This window comes from Canis lupus, chromosome 7 (genome assembly GCF_003254725.2).
Source record: "Canis lupus dingo isolate Sandy chromosome 7, ASM325472v2, whole genome shotgun sequence".
NCBI classification, from domain to species: Eukaryota; Metazoa; Chordata; class Mammalia; order Carnivora; family Canidae; genus Canis; species Canis lupus.
The window spans coordinates 61,193,507-61,213,412 of NC_064249.1; the positions used below are offsets into that span (position 1 = coordinate 61,193,507).

A 19,906-nucleotide genomic window follows, 5' to 3' on the forward strand; every position below is an offset into this window, starting at 1 on the left:
TTCCAGTCTGTTTAAAATGTTGGCCTCAGTACCCAGCATCATGTCTGTTTAGTAAGTGGTGCTCAATAATTATTTGTTGAATGAGGTATGAACTAAAGAATGCATAAACAAATAAATGAATCATGGAACAAATTTAAGCTTATCAACTACTTTCTTTTTTTTAATTTAAATTCAATTAGCCAACAGATAGTACAACCTTAGTTTCAGATGTAGAGTTCAATAATTTACCAGTTATGTATAATACCCAGTGCTTATCACACGTGCCCTACTTAATGCCCATCACAAAATTACCCCATCCCCCTCACCCATCTCCCCTCCAGCAATCCTCAGTTTGTTTCCTGTTAAAGAGTATCTCATGGTTTGTCTCCCTCTCTGATGACTTCCATTTGGTTTTCCCTCCTTTCCTGTATAACCCTCTGTTCTGTTTCTTATATACCACATATGAATAAAACCATATGATAATTATCTTTCTCTGATTGACTTATTTCACTCAGCATAATACCCTCCAGTTCTATCCATGTCAATGTAAATGGTATTTGTACTTTCTGATGGCTGGGTAATATTCCATTGTGTGTGTGTGTGTGTGTGTGTGTGTGTATAGATATAGATAGATATAGATATAGATATAGATATAGATACAGATATCACATCTTCTTTATCCATTCATCTGTTGATGGACATCTCAGCTCTTTCCACAGTTCGGATGCTGTGGACATTGCTGTTATGAACATTGGGGTGCAAGTGCCCCTTCGGATCACCACCTTTGGATCTTTGGGATAAATACCTAGTAGTGCAATTGCTGGGTCATAGGGTAGCTCTATTTTTAACTTCTTGGGGAACCTCCATACTATTTTCCAGAGTGGCTGCACCAACTTGTATTCCCACCAACAGTGTAAGAGGCTTTCCCTTTCTCCGCATCCTCACCAACATCTGTTGTTTCATGACTTGTTAATTTTAGCCATTCTGGCATGTGTAAAGTGGTGTTTTATTGTGTTTTGATTTGTATTTCCCGGATGCCAAATGATGTGGAGCATTTTTTCATGTGTCTGTTGGCCATTTGTATGTTTTCTGTAGAGAAATGTCTGTTCGTCTCTTCTGTCCATTTCTTGACTGGATTATTTGTTTTTTGGGCGTTGAGTTTGATAAGTTCTTTATAGATCTTGAATACTAGCCCTCCTTTATTTGATGTCATTTACAAATATCTTCTGCCATTCTGTAAGCAGCCTTTTAGTTTTGTTGGCTGTTTCCTTTGCTGTGCAGAAGCTTTTTATCTTGATGAAGTCCCAATAGTTCATTTTTGCTTTTGTTTCCCTTGCTTTTGGAGACATGTCTAGTAAGAAGCTGCTATGGCCAAGGTCAAAGAGGTTGCTGCCTGTGTTCTTTTCCAGGATTTTGATAGATTCCTGCCTCACATTTAGGTCTTTTATCCATTTTGAGTGTATCTTGTGTATGGTGTAATAAAATGGTCCAGTTTCATTCTTCTACACGTGGCTGTCCAATTTTCCCAGCACCATTTATTGAAGAGACTGTCTTTTTTTTCTATTGGATATTCCTTCATAAAAGAGTCCAAGGCCAATGATTAAAAGATTTGTTTCAACTTTTTTTAGTTCTCAGGGTTTCTTAAGAATTTCCACAGTATAAACAAATTGGGAACACTACCTGATGTGTTTTATAAAACTAGCATCAAGTGATTAATATACAAGAAAAAGAAGAATTGGGGATTACATTGTGACTTTTCACAATGTATTTTCTTGACTTGCTTGGCCCAGTCATGAGGATGTTTTCAGCCTTCCAGGTAATTTCAACCTGTACCCAAGGCTGAGACCCATTCATCCAGGCAGCCTCACCTCTGGCAGGATGGGAAGAATTGAACACCTCATGAGACCAGTGGGACACCGATAACAGGTTTAGATATTTCCAATTGAGCCAATCTCTAACCATGTATATTTTTACTATTAAACACTGCTTTTTTAAATGACACTGAGATTACAAGATTAGGATGTATTTTTATCTCTCCAATTACTTTGAGAACCAGGGCATGCCGATCCAAGAATAGCTAGACAGAACAATAGAACAAAAGAGCCCTGAACTCTATGTTGGCCTATATAAGAATGTATTTTAAGATGAAAGTGATTCAACAAATCGGCAGCAAAATAAATGATTATTCAACAAGAGGCCCTGGACAATTGCTTAGCTATTCAGAAAAAAAGTAAAGATTTCTATTATACACAACAATCCAAGTAAATGCTATTTCAATGTAGAAGATGAAACTAAAAAACAACTTGAAGTTTAAAAAGTGGTAAATATTTAATTCGTATCATGAAGGACTTCCTAAAGCATCAAAGTACTGACAGAAATAGCAAGTAAAGGGATGCCTGGGTGGCTCAGTGGTTGAGCTTCTGCCTTAGGTTCAGGTTGTGATCCCAGGGTCCTGAGATCGAGTCCCATATCAGGCTCCCTGTGAAAAGTCTGCTTCTCCCTCTGCCTGTGTCTCTGCCTCTCTCTGTGTCTCTCATGAATAAATAAATAAAACCTAAAATTAAGAAAAAGATAAATAACAAGTAAAACTATCAATAGCTTGTCTACATTAAAAAAACATGGGATCCCTGGGTGGTGCAGCGGTTTGGCGCCTGCCTTTGGCCCAGGGCGCGATCCTGGAGACCCGGGATCAAATCCCACATCGGGCTCCCAGTGCATGGAGCCTGCTTCTCCCTCTGCCTGTGTCTCTGCCTCTCTCTCTCTCTCTCTCTGTGACTATCATAAATAAATTTTTAAAAATGTGTTTTTATATATACATCTCTATGTATATATGAATATGTGTGTACATATATATTATAAACGAAAAGAAAAAAGAGACAAATACTTTTAGCAAATAGAGCAAAGTTTTTCCTTAATATATCAAGAGATCTTAAGATCTGTTTTTAAAATTATTAAAACTTCAGGAAAATAGATGAAGAGCACCCTTATTTAATATATGAGTGAAAGGAGAATTTTAAATGCTGCTGACACACGGTGAAAAGCACATGGCCAATCTCACTAATGTTATAAAAATTGCCAATTTAAGCAATAATGAGAGATCATTTTTCAGGTCTAAAATTGGCCCATTTTTTCTTTCCTTAATGATAACTCTCAATGCTAATGAGGGCAAAGTGCAATGTTTACTTTCACTTATGGTTGGTGCTTGTGCAAATTGATAAACCTTGAAGAAACCAAAGTAGGAACCGAGAGCCTTTAAAGATCATAATTTTGGCCCACTAATACCTCTTCTAGGAATTTATTATATATAATCGCTGACTTATTTGTGATAGTGAAAACATTGCAACAGCCTAAATGATAATAATGTGAGAATGGTTAAGTAAAAAAATGTGATTTAATATTATGCACTCATTTAACTTCATGCTTCTGAAGTGTATTTGGAGGTCATGGGAAAATGTCTATGACTGAACGAGGGTATACAGTGCATGAACTGATAGGGATATACACACTGTGTGTGTGTGTGTGTGTGTGTGTGTGTGAAAGACTAACATGCCAACAACAGATCTCTTTGGATCAAAAAAATATAACTGATTTTTTTTGTTTGTTTGTTTTTGTTTTTCTGATTTTTACTTTAATCTTGACACTTCAAATTTCATCAAGGAATTATGCTTTTCATTAAAAAGGTACTCTAAGCTAAAGAAAAATAGAACTTTTTAAACATATATGTATGTTTAAATAGAACTTTTTAAACATATATATAATATATATATTATATAACTATATATATATATATATATTCCCAGATACCACTTGCCTTTCCTCTTTTCACTTCCTTTTCTACTTCAGTGAATCAGCCCATGAAAGAGAGGAAATAACAAACTGGTGAATTGAGATAATGATCTATTTTTGATGTTTGTATCATAGTCCTTTTTCTTGTTTTTTAACATTGAGTTTATGCTTTGTGGTTATGTTTGAAAAAGTGACTCAACCATGGATCATGCATGTGGGATACTAACCTGTAGCAGACAATAATATTTAATCATTATCATTTTAGATTTAATTGACAAAATATCACAGCTCCACAAAACATGCATTTTTGTTTCAGATGATAGAAAGGTGAGCCAGGGTTACTGGAAAGAAGCAGTACATTGAGTAAGTGAATGTTCTGGTGACACTGAAGGCTCTCTCCTGAGAGAGGAGAGCCAGCTCAGTCTTCTTAATTTCTTCCATGTTCATCTCAGGGTAGAGTCCAGATGCTCGGCTTACTTCAAAATAAAACAAACATCCTGGGCTTCTCAGGGCCTCATGTTTTGTGAAGAACTATGAGTTCTAACATGGACTCTACAAGACCTTCAGAGGTGGGGATGAGGTTGTATCACTAAAATGAATTCTCTACTTGACATTTTCAAACATACACTGTCTTTGTGGCATTGTATTGAACTTCAGCCTTGCCACTGGCTTTCAAATTATATTTCTGTGTACTCACTCTTAGTAGATTTGATTTTGGCTTACATATTAAAAGAGGAATAGGACCTCTTCCCAGCTCCTGTCCCTACCATTAGAAGATATGTGTAATCACAGATGCCCCATAGACATCTGGCAGTTCTCATCTTGCCTGGCAGAGACGCATTTGTTTTTTGATGACTATAGCTCTTTATAGAATAATTCAGCTTTTTGGGTCCAATCCATGATAAGGGTAAAGGAGGCCTCTACTTTGGAGCCGTCCTTTCAATCCAGACCTGACAGAGACACGGGGAACCTATTCTGACTAAAGGATGTGACCCTGTAACTATTCATCGCTGACAAGAGGCTCTTGTTGCCTCAGTAATGATCATTTTCATCCAAAAGGAGAGCCAATTGGAGATCCCAGTTGACCTTAGGCCCGGAAAATGGGAATGTTTACCTGAAAGCACTTATTCTGAAAGATGAATAAAAGCAACAATGAGCAACATTTGTTGAGCATTTATTTTAGGTTAGACAATGTTCTGACAGTAATTTATAGATAATAGTTCATTCAGTCATTGCAGAGCTCTAAAGTTTTGATGCCATTAGTTTAAAAAATAGGTGGGGAAACTGAGGCATAGACAAAGATAGCAATGATAAAGGTGGGATTTACTTAATTATGAAAATAAATTGCATTTCTATGTAGTAGGAAAAACAATTGAAAATAAAATAATGCCATTTTAAAATACTATTTTAAAAAAACATTTAGGAATATCTCAACAAAAAGTACATAAGATTTCTATAGTAAAAGATATCAAATATAACTGAGAAAACTTAAACACCTGAATAAATACAGGTTCACAATTGAAATTCTGAATGCTCTATGTTTTTAAGATGTCCATTTAAAATATTGATCTCTGGGTGTACCTGGTGGCCCAGTTGATTAAGTACCCAACTCTTGGTTTTGGCTCAGGTCCTTATCTCAGAATGGTGAGATCAAGCCCTGAGTCAAGCTCCCACTCAGTGCAGAGTCTGCCTGAGATTCTCTCTCCTTCACCCTTTGTCCCTCATACTTGTGTTCTCCCTCTAAAATAAATAAATCTTTTTTTTTTAATTTTAAGAATAAATAAAATATTGACCTATGGATCGCAACTTGTCATTGTATCACTAGGCTATTATATAGAAATTAAAATGATGATCCTAAAATTGGAACCAAAATACAAAGACTTGGGGGTGCCTGGGTGGCTTAGTCAGTTAGGCATATGAGTTTGGCTCAGCTGACAATCTTGGAGTCCTGAGATGAGCACCACAACAGACTCTGTGCTCAACGAGGAGTCTGCTTGTTTCTTTTGTCCTCCCCCCATTCATTCTCTCTCTCTGTTTTTCTCAAGTAAATAATTAAAATCCTTAAGAAAAAAATACAAAAGACTTATGATAGACAAAATAATCTGATAAAAGACCCAAATTGGATCTTAATTGGAGAACCAATACTTCTGGATTTCAAGGCTTAGTACAAATCTACAGTACTTATGACAAATTTGTATTAGTGTAAAGGTAGAAAAATAGATCAAGGAAACAGAAGAGAGGTTTCAGACAGAAATCAACACATATACATTCAGTTAATTTTCTACAAAAGCACTAAGATAATTTCAATGAACAAAGACCGAATCTGGTGGTAAGGCCTGGTCTTGTGGTTTTAACTATGACTGAGGCAGGACTCTCTATGTTAGCATTTCAAATGGAGAAGCACCAGCTAATCCCTGGACATGATGGAGGTTTAGCTTGGGTTAGAACCCAGGTCTTCTCGATGCCATCACTCATGCTTTTTACCACTATGATCTATCACATCCTAAGGTTGTCTTGCAATGTTGGGATGCTATTGAATTAAAATAACCTCGACCATAATAAGTAATTTCTATTTTAGATTTTACTTGTTAACAATAGTTAATAACTACTAAGCTACAATTACTTTTCACAAAACAAAAGCCATCACAGAAGCATGAAAAAAGTCCTAAAACACTTGGATATGACACTGCTCAATATCCTCCACATGTGATAAAAATATATGCACAGATAACTGCACCTGCATTCTCCTTGATATTTAATTTCACACCACATACCATTCATCTATATGTACTATAGATAGATTCTCCAATGTAGAATTTTACACTAGGAAACATTCACAAACCAGAGTTTTCTAAAAATATTTGTACTTCTTGGTTTAATTTTGCATTATTTATTGGAAGAATAATAAAAAGTTATAACATGCATAAGCAATGACATATTTATAAAAATCTAACTATGTACACAGAAGCCAACTTTATCCTTTGTCTATATGAAACTAATTGCCTCATCAACACTAGGTAACTACTCAGCAATCTGGAACATGCTGACTTTTGACATGTAACATATTGAGTATGAATGTTGTTTGCTGTCACTCCTTGTGTTTCTATGTTTGTTTTAAATTAAGATTTTTATTTTGAGATATTTGTAGATTTGCATACAGCTGTAAGAAATAATCAAAAAGAACCATGTACCCTTTGCTTAGTTCTCTAGAATAAGATCATCCTGCTACAGTATAATACAATATCACAAGGAGAATATCCATATCGACACGGTCAAAATAGAAAATATTTCCATCACCACAAGGATGTCTTAAATTACCCTTTTATAGATACATCCACTTATCCCCTTTTCTCCTACCTCAGTCTTCTTCCAAGCCCCAGGCAAGTACTAAGCTGTTATCCATTTTCATCATTTTGTCATTTTTAGAATGTTATACAAATGGAATCATACAGTATCTAAACTTTTGAGATTTTTTTTTAACTAAGCATAATTCTCTGGAAATTTATCCAGGTTGTTGGGTGTATCAATACTTTGTCCATTTTATTGACAGTGTGTATTCTATGGTATGGATGTATCACAGTTAAACTATTCAGCCTGTAAAGGATATCTAGGTTTTTCAGTTTTTGATTATTATGAATAATTCTGCTATGAACATAGGTGTTCAGGTTTTCTAAGAACAACTTTTACTTCTCTGTGTTAAATTCCCAAGAGTACAATTTCTGGGTTGTAGAAAAAGCATATATATATTTTTTTAAACTGTCATTCAGATGTCTATGCTGTTTCACATTCCCACAAGTAATGTATGAGTGATCCAGTTTCTCCTCATCCTTTTTGGTGACCAGTTTTTGGTGTAGTCACAGTTGGTTGTTCTGATAGTTATGGAATGAAACCTCATTATATCCTCCCAAAGACTTGTATTCAAAGTAACCTGCATTCCTCTAATTGGTAACAGTGTTGAACATCTTTTCATGGGTTTATTTGCCATCTGTATATCCTCTTCAGGGTAATGTCTCTTCATGTCTTTTGTCCATTTTCTAATTGGATTATTGGGGGTGGTACCGTTAAATTTTGAAAGGTCTTTACATATTCTGAATCCTAGTCCTTTGTCAGATATATGGATTTCAAATATTTTTCTTTCAACCTATAGCTCTTGTTTTCATTCACTTAGCATAGTCTTTTGCGGAAGTAAAAATTTGAATTTGGATGAGGTCTAATTAATCATTCTTTCTTTTAAGAATCATGCTTTTGTCATCAAGTATAAGAACTCATTGCTTTATCCCAGCTCCGGAAGCTTTTTTCCTATTTTTTTTTATCATTTTACATTTAAGTCTGTAGTTCAATATGAGTTAACTTTTGCCTGTGAATGTCCAAGTGCTCTAACACCATTAGCTGAAAAAGCTATCCTTACTCAATTAAATTGCTTTTGTGTCTTGGTAAAAAATCAATTAGGGGAATTTTTGTGGGGTATATTTCTGGGCTCTCTATGCTGTTCCATCAATCTATGTATCTATTGCTTCACCAATATCACACTGCCTTAATTATATAGTCTTGAAATCAATTAGACTGAGTCTTCCTACTTTATTTGTGTTACTCAAATTCATTTCCATTCTTCTAGGCCCTATGCTTTCACTATAGATTTTAGAATAAGTTTGTCTATGCCTATATAATATCTTCCTGGGATTTTTATTGGTATTGCATTCAAACTATAGATCAAGAGAGTTTAACTGACATCTATATAATATTGAGTCTTCCAATCCATGAACACAGTTTATCTTTCTATCAGCACCTTGTCGTTTCTGGGATACAGATCCTGTACATGTTTCACTAAATGTAGACTTAATGTGTTTCATTTTCTTAGGACCAAATTATAAATGGTATTGTGTTTTGATTTTCAGGTTCTACTTGTTTCAGTTAGTATACAGAAATGTGATTGAATTATTTTCATGTGTTTATATCTTATGACATTTTGAAGCTAATGTATTGGTTCTAAGAGGGGATTTTTGGTAGATTATTTGGGAGTTTTTACATGATAATCATGGCATTTTCAAACAGGGCAGTTCTATTTCTTTCTTTACAATCTAGATGGCTTTCTTTCTTTCTTTCTTTCTTTCTTTCTTTCTTTCTTTCTTTCTTCCTTCCTTCCTTCCTTCCTTCCTTCCTTCCTTCTTTCTTTCTTTTCTTTCTTTCTTTCTTTCTTTCTTTCTTTTTCTTCTTCTTCTTCTTCTTCTTCTTCTTCTTCTTCTTCTTCTTCTTCTTCTTTCTTTCTTCTTCTCCTTCTTCTTCTTCTCCTTCTTCTCCTTCTCCTTCTTCTTTTTCCTATTATCCTAAGATTTCTAGTACTTTCTCGAGTAACAGCAATATAAACCCCTTTGCCTTATGCTCAATTTCAGGGGGTAAACAATCAGTCTTTTGCCATTGAGTATAATATAATGTTAGCTGTAGGATTTCAGTGAATTTTTTTTATCAAGTTGAGGAAGGTCTCCTCTATTCTTAATTTGCAGAGAATTTTTTATAACATGAAAAGGTGTTGAATTTTGTTAAATAATTTTTCGATGTCAATTGATATGATCACATGCTTTTTATTTAACCTGTTAATATGGTAGATTATATTAAATGACTTTCCTATATTGACCAAGCTTTGCAATGACCCCCACTTAGTCATTGTATATAGTGCTTTTTTTAAATTTTAATTCTATGATTATGGTCTTTAGTTTTCTTTGTATTTGTTTGTTAATAGTACTGCTTTATCTGGTTTTGATATCAGGTTAATACTAGCTTCAAGTATTTTCTCTCTTCTACTCTCTGAAAAAGATTGTATCAAATGTATGTTAATTCTCTCTAGTGCAACCATCTGACCCTGAAGATTTCTTTTTGGTGAGTTTTAAAATAACAGATTCAATTTCCTTAATAATATAGGGCTATTTATATGATCAGTTTCTTACTGGATGAGTTATGATGGTTTGTGTTTTTGAGGAATTGGTCCTTCATCTACATCTTATTATTCCTTTGACATCTGAACAGTCTCTAGTGATATCTTCTGTTTCACTCTGGACATTGGTAATTTGTGCTTTCTCTCTTTTTTCTTGTCAGTCCGGAGGCTTATCAATTTTATGAACCTTTTGAAAGAACCAGCTTTTAGTTTAATTGTTTTTCTCCATTTTTTGTTTTGTTTTGTAAAGCCAAAAAGTTTCATTGATTTCTACTGTTATCTTTATTATGTCCTCCCTGCTGGAGGAGTGCACTGAGGAGATGTAACTACCGCTTGACTTGCAAAGTGGACCCTGCCAATCAGAGCCTCCTCTCCCTCCCTTTTCATGTGGGTTTCCCCTGCTATCCCCGCCCCCCACCCCACCCCACCCTACCACCACCCCGGCGCCCAAAGGCTGCTCCAAGGACATAGCCTTGAAATAATGATACGGTGTTGAGAACATCTGAGTGGTAGCATGATTGAATCCAGTGAAAGCTGCTATATAAACTCTTAAGGTGTGGCTAGTGGGTGCAGAAATCAACTCATTTTGTGTCCCCCCACCCCCCCCCCCCAGACAAACCTTGTATGTAAGTTCCTTTGCTTATGAAACTGCTTATGGAATGACCTGTGTCTTGCTAGGGTTTCTCCCCTCTCTCTGCATATGGGAGTCAGTTTCAGATTACAGAGGATGCTCCTAAGAAAGACTTCCAGCCAAGACTTCCCTCTGCTTCTTTTCAGCTTATTTTGTGCTTCTTTTTCTAGGTTCTTGAGATAGGAGTTTAGATTATTTAAGATTTTCTTTTCTAGTATATACATTTAGCGCCATAAATCTCTTTCTCAGGACTATTTTTGCTGCATCCCACAAATATTGATATGTTGTACTTTCGTTTTCATTCAGTCTTTTGTATTTTTTTACCTTCCCTTGAGATTTCCTCTTTGACTCATGGATCATATACAGGTGCTGTTTAGTTTCCAAGCGTTTGGAGATATTCCTGTTGCCTTTCTGTTACTGATTTCTAGTTTGATTTCATTGTGATTACAGAACACACTGTATGATTTCAATTATTTTAAATTTGTTCAGTTTGTTTATGGCTCAGAATGTGGTCTACATTGGTACATGTGCTCTGGACAATTGAAAAGAATGTGTAGTCTGCTGTCATTGGATGGAATGTTCTATAAATGCCAATTAGATTCCATAGGTTATGAGTTACTTTACATCCTTGTTGGTTTTTGCTCTAATTCTATCAAAACTGAAAGAGAGAGAGATTGAAGTCTCCAACTACAACTACAGTTGTGGATTTGTCTGTTGCTCCTTTAAGTTCTATCAGTATTTGCTCCACATACTTTGTGAGTTTGTTGTTGGGTGCAGACATATTTAGGATTATTGTCTTCTTGATGGATTGATCCTTATATTACTATATAATGTCCTTTTGTTTCTCTGGTAATTCTCTTTCCTCTAAAGTTCACTTTTTTATTATTAATATCATAATAGTAGTATAATAATAGTATAATAATAATAATAATAATAATATAAAAGTAGAAAGCCACTTCTATGTTCTTTTGATTAATTTTCCTACGCTATGCCTTTCTTCCTCCTCTTACTTTCACTTTGCTTAAATGGCTATATTTGAAATGAACTTCTTATAGAAGTATATAGTTGGATCACATTTTCTTTTTTTACCTTTATTTATGTAATTGACAAGATCATAATATATTTAAAGCTTAAAACATAATGATTTGGTGTATGTATACACTATGAAAAGATTTTCATAATTGAGTTAATTAGCACATCCATCATGTCACATATTTACCTTTCTAATTTTTTCTTTTTTGAGAACACTTAAGTTCTACTCACTTAACAAATTTCAATTATAAAATGCAGTATTATCTGGGCACATGGGTGACTCAGTGATTAAGTATCTGCCTTCAGCTCTGGTTATGATCTCAGGGTCCTGGGATCAAGCCCTGTATCAGGCTCCCTGCTCAGCGAGGAGGCTGCTTCTTCTCCACCCTGCTCATGCTCTCTCTCACTATCTCTATCACTATCTTTGTCTCTCTCTTAAATAAATAAATAAAATCTTTAAACTAAACTAAAATACAGTATTATCAACTATAGTCACCATGTTACATACTAGATACTCATACCTTATTCATCTTATAGTTGAAAGTTTGTATCCTTTAATTAATCTTTCCCAACTTCTCCCACCTGCCTCACCCACTGGAAACCACCCTTCTACTCTCTGTTTCTATGAGTTTAACTTTATTTTTTAATTCCACTTATGAGTGAAACCATGCAGTATTTTTCTTTCTCTGCCTGGCTGATTTACTCAGTATAATGTCTTCCAAGTTTATCCATGTTGTCATAAATGGGAGGACTTCCTACTTTGTAAGGTTGAATAATATTCCATTGTATATGTATTCTACATTTTCTTTATTCATTCTCTCATTGATAGACATTTGTTTCCATACTTTAGCTGTTGTAAATAATGCAGCAGTGAACATGGTAGTATAGGTATCTCTTAACGATTGATTTCATTTCCTTTGGATATACACTCTGAAGTAGGATTTCTGGATTGTATAGTTGTTAAATATTTTTAGTTTTTTGAGAAACCTCTAACCTGTTCTCTAGTATAGCTGTGCAAGTTTACATTCCCACCAACAGTGCACAAAGGTTTCCTTTTTCTCATATCCTCACGAACACTTGTTATTCCTTGTCTTTTTGGTAATAGCCATCTTAACAAGTGTGAAGTTATATCTCATAGTGATTTTGATTCAAATTTCCCTGGTGATCAGTGATGATGAGCACCTTTTCATGTACTCGTTGGCTATTTGTATATCTTTTTCAGAAAAAAAATGTCTATGTTCTTTTCTCACATTAACATTGAGCTACTCCTTTTGCCATTGAGTTCTATGAGTACTTTATATATTTTAGATGTTAACTATTTATTGAACATCTGATTTGCAAATATTTTTCCCATTACATAGATTTTCTTTTGTTGATGGTTTACTCTGCTGTACAAAAGCTTTCAGTTTGATGTAGTCCCACGTGTTTATTTTTCATTTGGTTGCCTTTGCCTTTGGTGTCAAATACAAAATAATAATTGCCAAGCACAATGTCGAGGAGTTTACCATTGATGTTTTATTTTAGGAGTTTTATGGTTTCAGGTCTCTGCTCAGGTGTTTAACTCGGGTTATCTAATCCACTGATGTATAATTAATGACTTTGATTTCTTTTCTTGACTTCATAAGGTTGCTTGTACCATTTTGAGAATTCCATTTTTGGCTTATCTATAATGTTTGTCTATAATCTATGTGACTGTTTTTCTTTATATAGAGTTTTAGTAGTTGCTCTAGATGTTTTATACATATATTTACATATATATAACATATACACATAAAATACATATGGTTTCATCATTTTACCAGATAAGTATAGAAGACATATCTTCCTTTATATTTCCTTAACTTCACTTGTTTGTAGTATAATTGCCTTAAAACTCAGGAAGAGAAGGAAGAAGGAGAGGGTATGATATTTACCCCTACTTTTGTTTACCATATTCTTTATTCTCTTATTTATGTTCCAAAATTCCTTTGGAATTTTGTTTGTTGTTTCCTTTCTGTTGATAGAATTTCCTTTACTTATTCTTTTAGGGAAAATCTATTGGTGGCAAATCCTGTTTTTCTTCACTTGAGAAATCTTGAGTACTACTTCATTCCCAAAAGGTATTTTTGCTGGAAATAGGATTCTGGACTGGAAGTTCCTTTCTTTCAGTGCTTGACAAATCTGTGTAACTTCCTTCCAGCCTCCACAATTCCAAGACAGAAAACCACAACTAATGAAATTGTTTTTCTCCTGTAGGTGAGATGCTTTTTCTCTCTTGTTGTTTTCAAGAATTTTTTTCTATGTCTTTAGTTTTCAGAAGTTTGACCATACTGTTTCTTAGTGTACATTTTTGGGTTTATGTTATTTGGAATTTGCTCAGATTCTTGAATTGTAGGTTTATGAATTTTGCCAAATTGGGAGGAATTTTCACCATTATTTCTATGAGTACTTAATAAGTTCTATCTTTGTTCTTTTAGTCTTTTTGGGACTTTGATTACACAAATGTTAGATCTTTCAGTGTGGTCTCATGGGTCCCTGAGTCTCTCTTCTTTCATTTTTTGGAGTTTTCCTTTCCCTATTTTCTCTCTTTCATTCAGATTGTGTCATTTCCATTGTTTTATCTTTAATTCTTTCTTCTGTCCAGTCTACTCTGTTAGTAAGTCCATCCATTGAGTGTTTTATTTTGTTTATTGTATTTTCAGTTCTAAAATCTCCATTTGGTTCTTTATATCTTCTGTTTCTTGTTGAAATGTCTTATTTTTTCACAGGTTTCAAGAATTCTTAGACTTGCTTATGGAGGTATTTTTATGATGGCAGCTTTGCAGGTAATTTTAATTTCTCTGTCATTTCGATGTTGTCTATTTATTGTCTTTTTCCATTCATTTTTTGTATCTTCCTGGTTTGTAGCATAAAAAGTGGTTTTCAACTGAAATCTGAACCTTTTTTTTAGTTATTATATAATGATTTCAGGCTTTTATTTAAATCTTTTGTTTTAATTTGCGTCCTTTAACACTGCCTTGGCATGGAAAGGGTTGATGTGGTTCTGTCTCATTACTACCAGGTGAAAGTAGTAGTCCAGATTTCCCACTCTGCATCCACTGGCACCAGAGGTAAGGATTCCTAGTTACTGACAGGTGGAAGTGGGAGTTCCAGCTGCCAGCTAGACCTCTACTGAAGCTCCCTGACTGGGAGAGGTAAGAATGCTTTGATACTGCTCTCCACATTGCCATAAGAAAGGGGTTAGCTTCACTACAGGTGGGCTGTAATGAAAGACCTACTCTCCACTTGGCCTCCTTTGTTATTCTTCCAGTGGTGATAGGGAAAGTTGTATCCTTACTGCCAAATGGAGAAAGAAATCCAAACTCCGCATGTGGACTCCACTGACATCTTGGGGGGAGTCATTTGTTGCCTAGTGGATGTGAAAGTCTCGGAATCCTACTTGACTTTCTCTGACATCACCCACTAGTGTTCAGTATTTGGAGGCTTCATTACAGGCTTATGAGGGATAATGTTTAAACTCCCCATTTGGCTTTTGCTGTCATGGATTGGAGAAGGACCACGTTTGTCACTGTGATGTCTTGCTAAGGCAGATATATTATTTTCCAAAGGATTTTTTTGTGTATCTGGGTTTTCCCTTTCCTGGTCCTATGGCTAGAGAGCAGGCTTTGTTAGAGAAATTTTTGTCTGTACTTTTTGGCATTTTGAGTTGCCCGCTTCTTTAGCTTGAGTATGAGATATAGGAGACAAAAGGAATACTCAGGGAACTCACCACAATGCCATGTTGTAGATCCTACTTCTGTCCTACTTCTTCCCTCTCACTTCTGAGTTTTCTCATGTTTGTTTTTGATATAATGTACAGAGTTTTTGTTGTTCTTAGAAGAAGTATCTGACCAGAAGGGGTAGTTCTGGTGCCACGTTTAAAAATAACATATATCTTTAAAAAGATTAGATTTGAATCAAATGAAGAATGTTGGAATTGTTACTCTGAAACCCTAGTGTTCTGAAAAACAACAACAGGTTTTAAATCACTGTGCAGGCCATGGGGAAATTTTGGAAGGTTTTTAAGACCAGGAGTAAGAAAGTTGGATTTCCAGAAGAGTGAGATAACCGGTGGCAGTGTGCCCTCAGGTGGGGAGATGCAGGGAAGCTGGGTAGGAGACAGTCATTATAGCACAGGCACAAAACAGTCTCAACCAAATACAGCATTTGGGAGAAGAAGAGATCAGTTGGGGAAAAGATAGTGGGCTTACTAAGACATAAGTAATGATTGGATAAAAGAGAGGGGTAGGTGTTGGAGTCCAATGGTGAGGGGAAGAACTTTAACTTATTTATTTATTCCATGAACATTTATTCAGACCCAGCTAGATTCTGGGGACACAACTATGAATTCAACACATTCTTGCCCTTTGGAATTTGAGTGTGCCACAGACATCTAAGCAAATAATTACAGTGTGAGTACTCTCAGTTTTCTTGGCCTGGTGTAAGTTTTTGCGGCTGTTGCTACTGTTGTTGTTGTTGCTGTTGTTTTAACCTCCAAACTTTAAGAGGTACAATAGCTATTATCTCAGATGTGGAGTCATCAATTCATCCCTAAGACAAACTGTTCCATTGTTTGAGGGGAAAAGATCAGAACAAGATTTATAATCCTGTATAGAAAATCCTGGTCCTCTTCTGAAACACAGATGTTTTGGACACTGTGATTCATGAGAGCTGCTTGATATGAGAGATCACACACAACTTGGTCTCTATTTTAGGCAAAGTTATATTCCTGTGAAGTTTCCATGAGAAAAAGAAGTTGTGTTTTTATCTAAGTATAGATTTGATTATAAGGACATTATCAGGGACTCCTGGGTGGCTCAGTGGTTGAGCATCTGCCTTTGGCTCAGGTTGTGATCCTGGGGTCCTGGGATCGAGTCCCACATCGAGTTCTCTGTGGGGAGCCGGCTTCTCCCTCTGCCTGTGTCTCTGCCTCTCTTTGTATGTCTCTCATGAATAAATAAATAAAATCTTTAGAATAAAAAAAGGACACTATCAGTTATTTCCCATTAATGTGGAGATAGGCATGATGTCATTCAAGCACATGTGCATGGACATCAGTAATGAGACCCGGAAGATGACAGAAAAGCTGGCTTTTATTCTTTCCTATCAAAAGAATCATGAAGTGGAACAGCTGTGGGATTTTGTCACACTCAACTCAGAGTGTTGTGTTGGTGCATATGTATTGCATGTGTGTTGAAAATGCAAATATACCAGCAAGCACTGATATTGAAAACTATTATTGTTCAGTTGTTGTCCTTAGTAAGATCCATAAGGGAAAATTACAAGTCCACAGTTGAAGCTTCTCACCTCCCTGGGTGGCCTTGATACTGGGATTCTTAGATACTCTACAAAGATACTAATCCTGGACATGAAGTACAGACCTCAGACTGGAGGGTTTGCAGGTGAAATCTGAACCAGGGACATACACAGAAGTTGCCCAATTATGGGAGTGGCTCGGTCTCAGCCCAGAAGCATGCCAGGACCCAAGCATAGAAGTTCCCGGCACAGGAGCCTGGACATGGGTATGGTTGAGTGTCTGACTACAGCTGCATCTAACGGCAGGGAAACATTCTACTCTCCTCCTGTTATTCCCAGTGTATGCATGGAGAAATCTCAACTGTGGCTTTGGTTATGCAGCATTGTAGATAATCAGGATATGTGTCTGATTGATGTTTGGGCAGCATGAAAACGTATGGCGCAAACCTTAGTTACTCAAGGCCACAGTGTCACTTCATTTCCAGAGATGATTTCCTAAAGGAAATGGTCTATATATGAGCTAGATGCTACATACCTCTAATCGTGGTGGGAGGAGAGGCCATGTTTGAGGAGTTAACCTGGAAGGTGTTGCTGGAAAACAAGGTAGTAAAAGCTGAGCCATGGTTGACAGAAAACTACTACTGTCTTTGAGTAACACAGGTCTTACAAGAAAAAAAAAATCATTAGATGTCTTTCATATTTCTTGTAATGATAAGGAAGAATTTCCTCACCTCTTTAAGATGAAAGCCAACTTTATCAATTACTTATCTCATATTTTAAGTAGATTATGAGAATCTGCAGAAAAATTTAAGAGTCAAAAGAGGTTCCAAAATAAAAAGTGGGATGCCTGAGTGGTTCAGCAGTTGAGCACCTGCCTTCAGCCCAGGGTGTAGTCCTGGAGACCTGGGATCGAGTCCCACATCGGGCTCCCCGCAGGGAGCCTCTTTCTCCCTCTGCCTGTGTCTCTGCCTCTCTCTGTGTGTCTCTCATGAATAAATAAATAATTTTTTTTTAAAGTAGAAGGTTAACAAGCCATTAGAAGAAACCAAAGTAGAAATATCTTAGAAGCCATCGAACAGAAGCAAGGGTAACTGTTAAGCTCTTCAAATGATGAGCATTCTATACTTTTGCTGTCAATAATTCTTCTAACCAGCAGTTTTCATAACTATTGCTCATTATGGAGAATGGAACATAATCGGGTATCAAATTTTGCCTTTGGTAATACACAATAGAACTGATTATTGTCTGCCTAATTCCACAAAGTAAAGCTATAGAGAACCTGATGACCATTTGATGGCTCTTTTAGAATTTGACAGTTGAGCTGGCTCTGTGTGGACTGAATAACTTCTGTGGGAGGAGGGGAGCAGAGACTTTTATAAATTCAAATGATTGACAGTATTGTTAGAGTATAAGAGTATCATCCTGGAGTGGAGGGAATTAAAAATAGAATGTAGAAGTCCCTCGTGGCAAACTCAATCTCAAAATAAAGAAAATGTAGAATGATGAGTGCTTTATACAAATAAAATATAGAATTGGTTATATTTTTATAAAGTGTATGCTATGTAATGTCACCACTGCATCATTTATATGGTTATGGTGTGTAGAACTTATAAGCAATCATTCCGTCAAGACATAAAACAGGATTCACTGTTTTTGCAAAGCTGTACCTTAGGCCTAGAATATTCTTTTCCTGTGTGTTTAGCTGGCCGAGGACTGCTCATATATTCAGAGGATTTCCAGTGTCTTTTCCTCAGAATGCCATCTGAGAGATGAATATACAAATGGCCAATGGCCCGAACATATATGGCAACAGAACACTAACCCGCAATTTCTGTAGTAACCAGCCCAGGAAGCCAAACACCAATCTCTCAGCAATGGACCCCAAATAGTCAAGATGTGGCCATGACTTCCAGCTTCCTTATGTTTTGGCTCTTGCTTCCAACTTCAGGACCAATATGAGAACGCCAAATATGCTTCTGAAATCGATCACATAGGATGCCCTGTTTCTAGCTATCCACCTCCAACTTCCTCATGCCAACAGTCTTCTGACAGAGCATACATGAAACCTTCCCCTTTTATCACTATATGACGTTCCCACACCTCCTCTGCCTCTGAGTCTCTGCCATGCACAAATGATGATGGTTGAATCTCTTGCTATGATGAGTTTTGAATAAATAGCCTTTTTTTACATACATTTGTGTAATTCATTTATTTCCCTACATCCCTGCCTTTCCTCTTCCTGGCATGAGGACCAAAGGCCTTACCTGTAAGTTGCTTTCACAAATAAGGCTGGCTTATGTCATGGAACTACAATGTTTCTCAATTTAGTTTAATAAGGATTCAATATAAATTCAACAGATCTAGTCTATATCTTCATCAGAGAATTTTAGTATTCCACAATGGATTCTGTGTGTATTTTGTGAGATACATATCTAACTATTTCAATTTTTGGCACTATTGCATATAGTACTGTCTTAAATTTCAATTCCCAACTGCTCACTACTACTATATAGAAATATAATTGGTTTTGCATATTTTCTTGTGTCCTGTGACTTTTCTAAACTCATTAATTACTTCAAGAAGTTTTTATAGATTTCTTAGAGTTTTGTATGTATTACCATAAAGTACTAGAGTGATTCGGACTTTTTTGATGGTATCCTCACTGATTTTCAAATCAGATATGGGAGAAGGTACTCTAGCCAATCAATTTTAAGTACATGTAGAGCAATAAATGTTTAATGAAAAGTTCCTCTCTCTATGTTCTTTTTTATTTCTCTTAGGTGTTCCTAACTTAGAATTTCAAAGATATATACTGTATTTATAGAATGGAGGATTCAATATCAATATTTATATCACAATCAATTCTCTCCAAATGATCTATAAAATTAACTCAATCCCAATCAAAACCCCTGAAGATTATTTCATAGATATCAGCAAGCCTATTCTAAAACATATGTGGAATGAAAAATGAATTAGAATAGCCAAAACATTTTTTTAAAAGAGGAGCAAAGTTGTAGGACTCATACATTGCTGGTGGTAATGAAAAATGGTACAACTTTGCATGGTAGTTTGTTTCTAAAATTAACTATATAATTACCATATGACCCAGCACCCTGCCCCATAAATGTTCACTCAAGAGAAATGAAAACTTATATCCACACAAAAACAAATGTTTCAGACCCTTTGTTCATTATTTTTTCAAAGATTTTATTTATGTTTATTTCAGAGAGAGAGAGAGAGAGAGTAAGAGAGAGTGTAAGCAGAGGAAGAACAGA

The 19,906-nt window shown here is 35.7% G+C and overlaps 1 long non-coding RNA gene across 1 annotated transcript; it reads left to right on the forward strand.

The window, feature by feature from the left end:
- The first annotated feature begins 10,920 nt into the window (after nt 1-10,920).
- Nucleotides 10,921-18,823, forward strand: LOC112647929 (uncharacterized). The gene is made up of 4 exons (XR_003128570.2): nt 10,921-11,080; nt 14,105-14,161; nt 14,398-14,530; nt 18,334-18,823. It is a non-coding gene; the product is annotated as an uncharacterized LOC112647929 (long non-coding RNA).
- Nucleotides 18,824-19,906: the final 1,083 nt, after the last annotated feature.